A 10,298-nucleotide genomic window follows, 5' to 3' on the forward strand; every position below is an offset into this window, starting at 1 on the left:
AACCATCTAGATATTTTGTTTGAAATAAATGTTTCATAGGAGATAAAATGGTAAACCACTCTTATTGGCCCAACTAAATTTGAGGAAGAAAAGATTTTACTGTTAGATCATAGAGAACAGGGTCAAGAAATTGAAAGTGGTAAGAATTTTTATATACCATGTTTTCTTGAGGTCTTAGTTATGGTGGAGAAGATGTTCCAATATAATAAATTTAAAACCTGCATTTTCTTGGGCAGCTTCCATAGAATGTACAGAAGGGAAGAGAATAAGCATTTTTATAACATCTACAACGTATCAGACACTGTGCTAAGCACTTTTACAAATATATCTCATTTGATCTTCACAACCCTGTGAAGTGTAGAGGTTGTTATAATAAATTTTTGCAGTTGAATATGGGTATTTTGCTTATAGAAGTTTAGAAGGTAGAGTTGAGAGGAATCTTAGAGACTATTTAAGAAGCCAAGAAAGGTAGATCGACTTGCCCAAATCATGCTGCTAGTACGTGGTAGATCAGGGACTTGAGCCATGGTCTCCTGATTCGTTAAATGGAATTGTCTTTTTGGCCATGTCACTTCTGCTGCCGAATGTTGGTTTATTTTATGTATTTAAGAACTCTGAATTTTTTTTAAAAAATTAGGCATTAATAGGTAAACTGCTAGTTTCCTAACTACTTGTATTTTAAATAGTATTTCTTTTGGATGGTCTTCTTCCCAATCCATTTTTATCACTACAACACCCTGGATAAGGTGCATTTTGAGCAATAGAAATACTAACAATCATGCTTGAAAATTCTCTCAGATGAATGTTAAGATCCTTAAGAGTTAAGACTTTGAGAGTTTTTTGATGATGAATGTTGAGATCTTTGAGAGTTAAGACAGAGTTTTTTTGGTAATGAGAGCCATCATAGACTGCTCGTGAGAAAGGATATTGCCAGTTTCCACTTCCTTTTTCCATTTCCTCAAGAGCTGATGAATTGTCAGGATGTTTGATCACATAACAACAAAATTCAGACCCTTTATAATTTCCTGTTGAGGGTTGATTATGATATGTTTTTGTGTGTCAAGGTATTCTCAACCCCCTGATACTTTTCTAGCAATGATTCACATAGAAAACTACTGAATTTGACTGCTTTAGTTGTATGCTATTCTACTGAATATACTCATTTAGTTATCCACATTTAGATTTGCAAGTAAAAGTTGATTGTCTTGTCATCATGTTTTTCTCAATGACTTAGAAGCTGTCAGGTTGATCCCATATGGTAAAAATGGGACAGTCACAGGAATTGTAAAGGCCATAAAATGCATGAGTACTGATAATTATCTGTTATGGAGAAACTACCATATAATTCAGTGGCCAAGCTATTTGTGCTCTTGGACATTCCGATGGTAAGCCAATGAGCTATTTGCAGCCAATGTCACCCAGGCCAATGCCTGGATAAGAACTTAAGAAGTTGTCATTTTCATTATCATCAGCAAACATTGACGTAGTGACTGTACCCATGGGGGCACTGTGCTCAGTGCTGCTTCATAGTGATGAGACACTTGGATGATATGTCTTGCTGCCTTCAGACCTCACAATTTTTGTTCACAGGTAACTTGGTGTCAAGAGACATTGAGTCACCAGTGTGTAGTCAGCCCTTTGCCTGTGTGAGTGTTCCCATTAAATGTCTGACAAAGTTTCTGGTGGCAAAATAAAATTGAATTGAGGTAATGATTTCCTTTATCCAGGTAAAGAAATCCCACTTTGGCTCTCACTTCTCCTAGAATCCTAATTTTTTTTTTCTATCACTCTCCAACCAATATCCTGTCTAATTTTTAAGAGAAGAATTGAAGAAGGTAACTGACATACTTATCTAGAAAATTTAAAATGTTGACAACAGTTGCTCAAAAATGTGGTCGCTTTAGGAAATCTTGAGGTTACTTGATGGAAAACAGACTTTAGTCTTGTTTTTTTTTTTATCATTAATAATCACTGCCATCATCAAAATCTCTTAAAAGTGTTGGTTTGTAATTGGTACTGTGTTGGAAGTGTATAAAAGAAGTTTTAAACAGACCTAACCACTGGCTCTCCCCTATACATGGAATGCTCTTTCTCCTCACTGTCACCTCTTAGATTCCCTAGTTTCCTTCAAAACTCAATTCACTTGCTCTCTTCTACATGAAGCCTTTGCTGATCCAGCTATTACTGTTATTCCCCACCCCCATTTACCATGTATTTATTTTATTTAGACTTTTATGTGTACATTTTGTCTCCTCTGAAAGAATGTAAACTCTCTATGGACAGGGGCTTTTAAAAAAATTTTCTACTTTCAGCACCTTGAACAGTGTGTATCTGTTAAATAGTAGTTACTTAATAAATGCTTATTGATTAATTGAGGAGATTCAGAGGCTATCTAGCCAAAGCTGAATATCCTGTAAAGTCTATCCTCCATTTCCACCAAGTGGTAGACGTGACCTCTGACAATAATGAAGGTAGACAAAATGGACATACAATTGCTTAAATAATGAAGGAGAACATAAATATGTTATATAGCAATGTTAATTATAATACTGATAATTAACAGCATTAATAAGCAAAGGGGTAAATACATTGGGGGTAGGGGTGGGGTGGAGAATGAAAGTGGACACATAGGAACTGCAGGTTTTGACAGTGAGGAGAGTAGTAATTCATTACTGTTTTCTGGCTAAGTAAGGCTTCAGAGAAAGGTGATGCACTAGAAGCTTGAGTGAAGCAAAGAGGCCTTGGTACGTCAGCGCAAAAGTGATCTAAGTATCATCTATGGCAATGGGATCTATGGAAATGGGATGATAATATGAAGAGGGTACTGGATGGATTTCCTTGAGAGTGGGAGGAAGGGACAGGTTAGAGGAAACAAGGGAAGGAAGAGAACCTTGATGGCCTGAGGAAAGTCTTTGAAATGTAGAGTGATGATCTTGGACCTGATCCTACCCCTAAAGGTCCCTCAGAGGACCCCAGTCATACAGAAAAGAGATCCTGGAACATGACTAAAGCTCCGTATGACCCCATGGGCATGTAATCTGCTTGCTGAAAAAACTTGAACAGAGGATTAGAAGCTACAAGGTATTTTGGCAGGTAAGTCTATTCAGTGTTAATCCCTTAATGTGAAGAATGAGTCTTGAAAATAATTTCAAAGCACTTAACTGAGTCTGCACTTGGGAATGATAACCAAAACAAGTGAAATCAGTGAGAAAACTTGCTTAAACTTTTCATCCTAAATAGAAAGGCAAAGTTGTCCAGTAAATAAAGAACTAGACCAAGGAGTTAATAAACTCAGACTCGATTCTTGAGTTTTATGTGAAGTTAAGTAGATATCCAGAACACGCTAACAGACCTTACAAGAAGACGAAAATAGCTAAGACATTTTACTGAGTTAATAAATCTCCTTTGCTGAGCCACAAGGGAAAAAGTGAAACATCCTATTTTAGCTGCTCAACAACCTTAATTAAACTTGATGTTGAAAAGGTCAGTGTCCTATCTCATAGTTTCCAAATCACTATGGACTTGACAGTAGGATGGAAATGAAAAAAAAAATAAGCAGTGAGCTTTAACAGGCAAATGAGTATCCTAAGCATGGTGGTATGACTTGTGATGGTAGTTTTAAATGGGTCACCTTATAGCAAGGTCAGTGCATGTGCTGTTTATAAGAATGTGTGTAGGCAGTTTTTTATCTCAAACACCAAAATTATGTGTTTCTGTAGGCTCCGAATTTCTGCCTTAGTCCTTCTCTTGCTCTGAATTTCTATCTTTAGTGATTTATCTAAGCCTATGTCTTTAATTGTTGGTTTGATGCAGATGACTTTCAAAATGAAATCTCCATTCTTGATCTTCCAACTTGGGCAAGATCTATCACACACCCCTACTACTGATGGAGTTGGTATGAGGAAAACACAGGGAAAACATTCTTTTTTCTTTAGAGATAGCAAGAAGTCACTAAATGAAAATGGTGAATTTATACACTAACAAGGACACTGGACCACTCTAGGTTTGCCTTTTCTTCCATCCTGCATATGATGGTATATGCTTTCAGATGCAGGAGTTCCATTGTTTAAGATTGGTGCCTTTTGACCTATCTATAAATTGGAAAAAATATAATGGTCCTAAGGGTCATTGGGCCCTTTAGATCTAGCATGCTTTTCTAGTAGGATTGGTCCTAGGGTGAATAACTAGAATCAGATATCTAAGATTCCAGGAGGCGATTCTAGAGATCACAGAATGCCTGTATCCTGCTTGGTGTATTTGTCCAAACGGATTGGGCATTTCTATCAATAAACCGTAGTGGTTAGTTTAATTAAATGCAAGTCTGATTTTGACTATTGGAAATCTAGGACTAGACTATTTTTGGAACAGACTGTTTTTATATCTCTTTCACTTAGATATGTTAGCCAGCTAAGAATTTGAGGTCAACTTCCATTGACTTGATTAAAAAAAACCAAACCCCCCAAAACAACAACAAAAAATAGCAATAGCCAAGTGCCTTTTTCCCGGTAGGGAAGTATGGGGCTTAGTTAGGGTTGTGCTGGAGCTAACTCTTATTAGCTTACTAGAGCTAAATGTAAATTTTCAGTGTGAGCATTTACACTTTAGAAATTGGCAAACACTACACATTAGGGTTCGATTTAATGTTTTGTTCACTATTTAAACTTAATAAAGCAATAGAGAAAATGCTAATAATATACATTAGACTTAAAAATGTGTCCTGCAGTTTTGGAGGTCTGCTTGTTAAACATTTAGCAGCAAACACTTAGGCTTAGAATGATGACAGACTTCAAGCCTTAGAACCCTCTATAGGGATCTATGTATAGGTTATGTGGCTGATATGTTTGGATCCTTAGGCTTTTACCAGCCTGCGGTGTTGAAAAACATGTTTGAAACCAAATTAATCTTCATTTTTCCAAGACCAGCTCCTTTTCATGATTTCTCTATTTAAATGTTTTTTAAAAAGTTTTATTGATATCTTACTTCATTTCTAGGTGTATTTCTCTCTTTTCCACTGTAAGGAAAGTCATCCCATATAACAAAGAATAGAACACATACAGAGAAAAAAAAGACAGTTTAGCAAAAACTAACAACACATCAAACAAATTTGATATTATTTGCAGTGTTTCATAACTATGGTTGCCCACATCTGAAAATAACGAGAGACACACTTTCATATCGCTTCCTTGGAGACAAATTTAATCATTATAGTTATACAACATTTAATTTTTATTTATTCTTTTAATTTATGATATTGTAATCATTATTATATGTGTTGCTTTCATTTTATAGCAGTTCATATAAGTATTGGCATGCTTCTCTATATTCTTCATATTCATTGTTTCTTTTATTGATTATTTCTAAATCATTTGGATTTATTCTTCTAACTATCCCACTCCCATGTTCATTGTGTCTTACGGTAGATTGGATTCCATTGCATATATGTACTACAATTTGTTTACCAATTCCCCAATTAACAGTCATCTGTTTTGTTTCCGACTCTTTCCCACAACAAAAAAATGCTGTTCTTTTCTCTCTTTTTAAAATTTCCTTGTGAGTATTTGCCTAGCAGTGGGATTTCTGGGTTAAAGGGTTTAAGTGACATTTTAGTCATTTTCTTAGCTTAATTACAAATTGTTTTCCAAATGGTTAGACCAATTTATACCACCACCAACATGGTATGTGTATTTATCTTTCCATGATCCCTTTAACCTTAACTATTTCCACCTTTTGTCATCATTGCCAATTTTCTGAACAAATGGTGGAAACTCAGAGTTGTTTTGATGTGTGTTATTATTAGTATTTAGAGAAATCTTTGATGTGGTTGTTAATAGTTTTCATTTTGACTTTTGAGAACTGACCATATCCTTTAACCACTTAACCACCTCCTTTATTTGTCAATGGCCCATTATTTTCCCTGTCACTCAGGTTAAAAACCTTGGAATCATCTTTAAGTCTTCTTTCTGCTTTCCCCTACCCACAATATACAATCATTTGCTTAGCCAATTTTCCCTTTGCAAAATCTCTTGCCGTGATGGCCAGTGTTCTCTACTCCCATTCTTGCTCCTTGACTAACTCCTACTGGAAGATGAAGATAGGGTCTCAGTGCATTTTATTTAGGATGCTAGACTATTTACATACCTATTGTCTAGCTAACCCAGAACAAGGCTTCATCTCCATCCAAATCCCATCAGTACATAACAGACCAACAGAATCCCATGAAAGATACTACAGACTCCAGGATAGGCAGTAAACAACACACATCTCTCCTGGAACTGCAGTAGTTGTTCTAGCCTGGCTGGAACTGAAAGACTGAAATGGAAGACACTATAGGATCTAGTTTCCTCAGGGAGCTGAGTTTTGTAATGATTTGCTTTTAGTCAATGAGCATAGAGCTGTGGGTTCTGAAATAATGCTTAGCATATTGAGGGTATGTGGTATAGAAAATTAGAAATGAATAGTGTTGTCTAACCTGATCTTATTGCTAGTATCTGTGCCATTCCTCAGATAAGCAGAATTATTGTCCCATGTCAGTGACCCTCGGTAGTCATAGATGCAGCAGAGGACAATTTATTTTGGTGAGACCTAACAGTTTTTGAATGTCTAAGGGTGAGCTTGAATCCACTCGTCCCATTTTAGCTCTGATACCTTACCTGAGAACAAGTCTCAGTCAGTCAATCAAAAGATGTTAGACTGTGTGAAGTCTTTGAAAGCCATTCGATGAAGTGAAATATGGTAGGAGACTTGATCACAACTCCGGAGATCATTCTAAGTTATCAAGGGAGTTGAGAAAGAAGCAGATGAAATTCCAGAAATTAAAGCATGTGAATTTCCAGCGCAGGACTGAGGAGCAAAGGCAGGATTGAGCTGTGGAAGATGTGAGAAATTTTGAGAATAGTCATTCGTTGTACAGGAATCTCTGAACAGAAGATTCAGGCTGGAGGAAGTTACAAGGTTGGCTTTTTTTTCCTCAACTTCTCCCCAGTGTCTGTTTATGTAGAGATACTCTAATATAATGTGCTGTTTCATTACAAACATGTTTCTAAAAAACTGAATTTTGCCTCAACCACAAAGTAGCCAGGGGTTAACTAGAAAGAGATATAAAATGTAAGTTCAAGCAGAGAAAACTTTCCAAGTGGGTGGTTCAGAGTAATTGTTACAGAACTCATAATTTTTTGTTTAAAATGAACCCCCTAAAGCTGAGGAGGAAGGAATCATATAGACCTTAGGGGCCATTATGTTACCCTCTAGGCTTTAAACAAATTAATGATTGTAGGTGTTTCATAAGGATTAGACCATGTCATCATGATGGCCAGGGGTCTGCTCTGAGGCTTGGTACTAACATTATGTTCTCTTCCATTCCTACCGTCACAGCCCTAGTTACTACCTTAAAAGCTGGCAGCTCCTGCACATTTTACTAGGATGCCTCTTATCATATTGGCCTGCATTCCCATTTCTGATTCTCCAGGAACTTAGGAAAGTCCCAGTGCTTCATTCCAGCCAGCTTCTTGCTACATCTGCTGCTGCTGCTACTTCTGTACTCCCCAAACTAGACCACCTTCTGCTTATTCATTCAGCTGATCAGTCAGTGTCAGGAAACTCACTCAATGCAGTAGTTGCCCTCTTTCTTGGTTTCTGCACTGCCTTAATCCACTCCCCCCTTCCCATGCAAAAAAAGTCCACAGTGTTGCCTATGAGGCACAATTAAAAATCCTTGAGGGTCCAGGCTTCCATATCTACATGGACCTGTTACATTAACCCACAACACATTGGACAAAGTTGCTTTAGACTTTTGCCCACCTTGGTGCTTGAAAGCATCTATCCCAAGCTCCACTCCTTTCAAATAATAACTACAAGAAAAATGGCAGTAGGAAGGGTAACAATAAAAACAAACAACTATTAGCAAAAATAAGACAAATGATAGAACTTGGCAATGCTAGAGCAGTAACCCTTCACATTCATCTCAAAGGCCCATAGAAACTCCCAGCCATACCCTTGCTGGAAGGAGAAAATTACTTGGGGTTACAAAGAGGCAATTGACCAAGTAATTCACAGTAGTTTTATAGAACCAAATCCAACTCAGCCTCTTTTGTTGCTCTCCTTAAGAATCTGGGGCTACCTCAGAATTCCCCTTCTTTATCCCTGTGCGGATTCCAGAGCACTCTAGGAAATTGACATTGTTTAGAAAATCCCATGTCTTCTAGTTCAGAAACTCTTACCATTTGGTTAGATGATTCCTTTTTATGGCTACCTTCTTTCCTGCTGAGAAGTCACACTATCTTATGTAGCTGGGGCTAGCAATTCACCTTTTGTGGCTATATGAATAACAGCAAATGCAATTACAGTGTTCCTCTACCATCAAGGCAACCATTAGCTACTCCTGGTGTTGGTGGTGTTAATGTTGGTGGTGTTAGTGTTAGAGGATATGTACATACATAAACTTTTCCAGAGTGATATATGTAAAGTAATACACACACACACACACACACACACACATAATATGACATTTGAAATGTCATATAAATGCCAGCTATTCTTTTCCTTTTCTGGAATCTAGGTCTATTCTAACTCTGATATTCTTTGGCTTGTTCTCAACTCTTGTAGGATTCCCCACTCCCCTTCCCCAACCCCCCAAGAAGGTAATAGCTGGTTCTACAATAGATTCCCTTTTAATGATCTAACACATAGGGTTAGCTCCATATCATAAGAGCTGGAGGCAGCAGTCATCACCAATACTAGGATATGTCCTCAATCCTCTAAGGAGATGAACAATGAATATGGCCCATATTCCTATGAGGTACAATCAAAATTCCCCCTAAAGGCTCATCTTCCTGTGCCCTCATCAAGTTGATCAAGGAACTTCCCGAACCAATACTCTACATTTGGACTATTATAATAGCTTCCTAATTGGATTCATTTCCACTAACTTCTCCTTTCTCTAATATCTTCTGCCAATCTTGCTAGTTTAACCATTTTAAATCACAGGTCTGATTTTTATTTTGGGCAAGAAGAAAAAAAAAAGGAGAAAGCAGCTTTCAGATTATAGACTGATGACGTTAACTTCTATCCTGGGCAAAATAATAGAATATGCTATTCAAAGAATGGTTTATGAAAGAAAAAAAATGGGGATCCCTAAAGCTATAGGTCATGCTGTACTCCCCCTCCCTAGTTATGAATCAATCCATGCTAGAGTATATAGCCTACACTTTAATTCCGTATCATTCCATTTTCCATAATACTATACATTGTAGTGTAGAATGGAGTTGGGGTCATGGGTGAGATGCTAGTGTTTGCCGAAGCTGTCATCCTATACCACTTCGCAATTCCTTTACCTTCCTCCTGTAATTTTGCCCTATGACAATTTGATCTTGCCAATAAGATGGGGTTGCTGCCATTACAAGAAGGAAATATCCCTTCAAAGATCCCAGGTACTGGTCACTCCCTGGGAAGTATTTAAACTTCAGGCCAAAAGGAAAAAAAATGAAATGTTTTTAATAATTAGCATTTAAAATAATTTTAATTAATTTTTTCAAATCATTTTTTCCACTCCCAAGCCTTACACATATTCTTACTTAATTGATACATTGTGAAGATCAATGTATATACTTTTAATGAAACTCCACATACAATTAAACTTCATTAAAACTTGAGGAATTCTAAAGGTAGACAGGAAGCTACAGAGAAACATGAATGGGTTTGAACTTTCTTGCAATCTGTAAATGCCAGGAATGTAACAGATTGGAGTATCTATGCTTCAGTATAACTTGCCTTTTTTCTTAGTCTGGTTGTAGATGTGTTTTTGCTTTTAAAACCAGGCATATTCTTGGTGATCGTCCTCCATGGAGTAATGCTGCTGTGATGGATTATGATTATAGGGCAATGGAGATGATCCTGGGTCCTTGAAAACTATGCTAATATTGTTTTAAGAACAATTTTGAACAAATAAGTGATTTTGACTATTATAAATACCTAAATTAACTACAAAAGACCTATGAAAGAAGACGGTACCTGCATCCAGAGAAAGAACTGATAAATAGAAGTATATATAGAATGATTTTACGTATATGTATGTGTATATATATGTGTGTGTATATCTATATCTATATCGATATATCTATTCGTGTCCAATGGTAGCCATCTCTAGGGTAGGGGGAGGAAGGTAGGAAGAAGAAAAAAGAAATGTACACGATAACTTTATTACATATTTAAAAGGAATAGCAAGTTGTTTTATATGCAGTCTTTTTTTGGTTATACTATGTTATGGAAATGCTCATTTTATTCTATAAAATAAAGGAAAAGAA

This window comes from Phascolarctos cinereus, unplaced genomic scaffold (genome assembly GCF_003287225.1).
Source record: "Phascolarctos cinereus isolate Bilbo 61053 unplaced genomic scaffold, phaCin_HiC Scaffold_4;HRSCAF=312, whole genome shotgun sequence".
Classification (NCBI taxonomy): Eukaryota; Metazoa; Chordata; class Mammalia; order Diprotodontia; family Phascolarctidae; genus Phascolarctos; species Phascolarctos cinereus.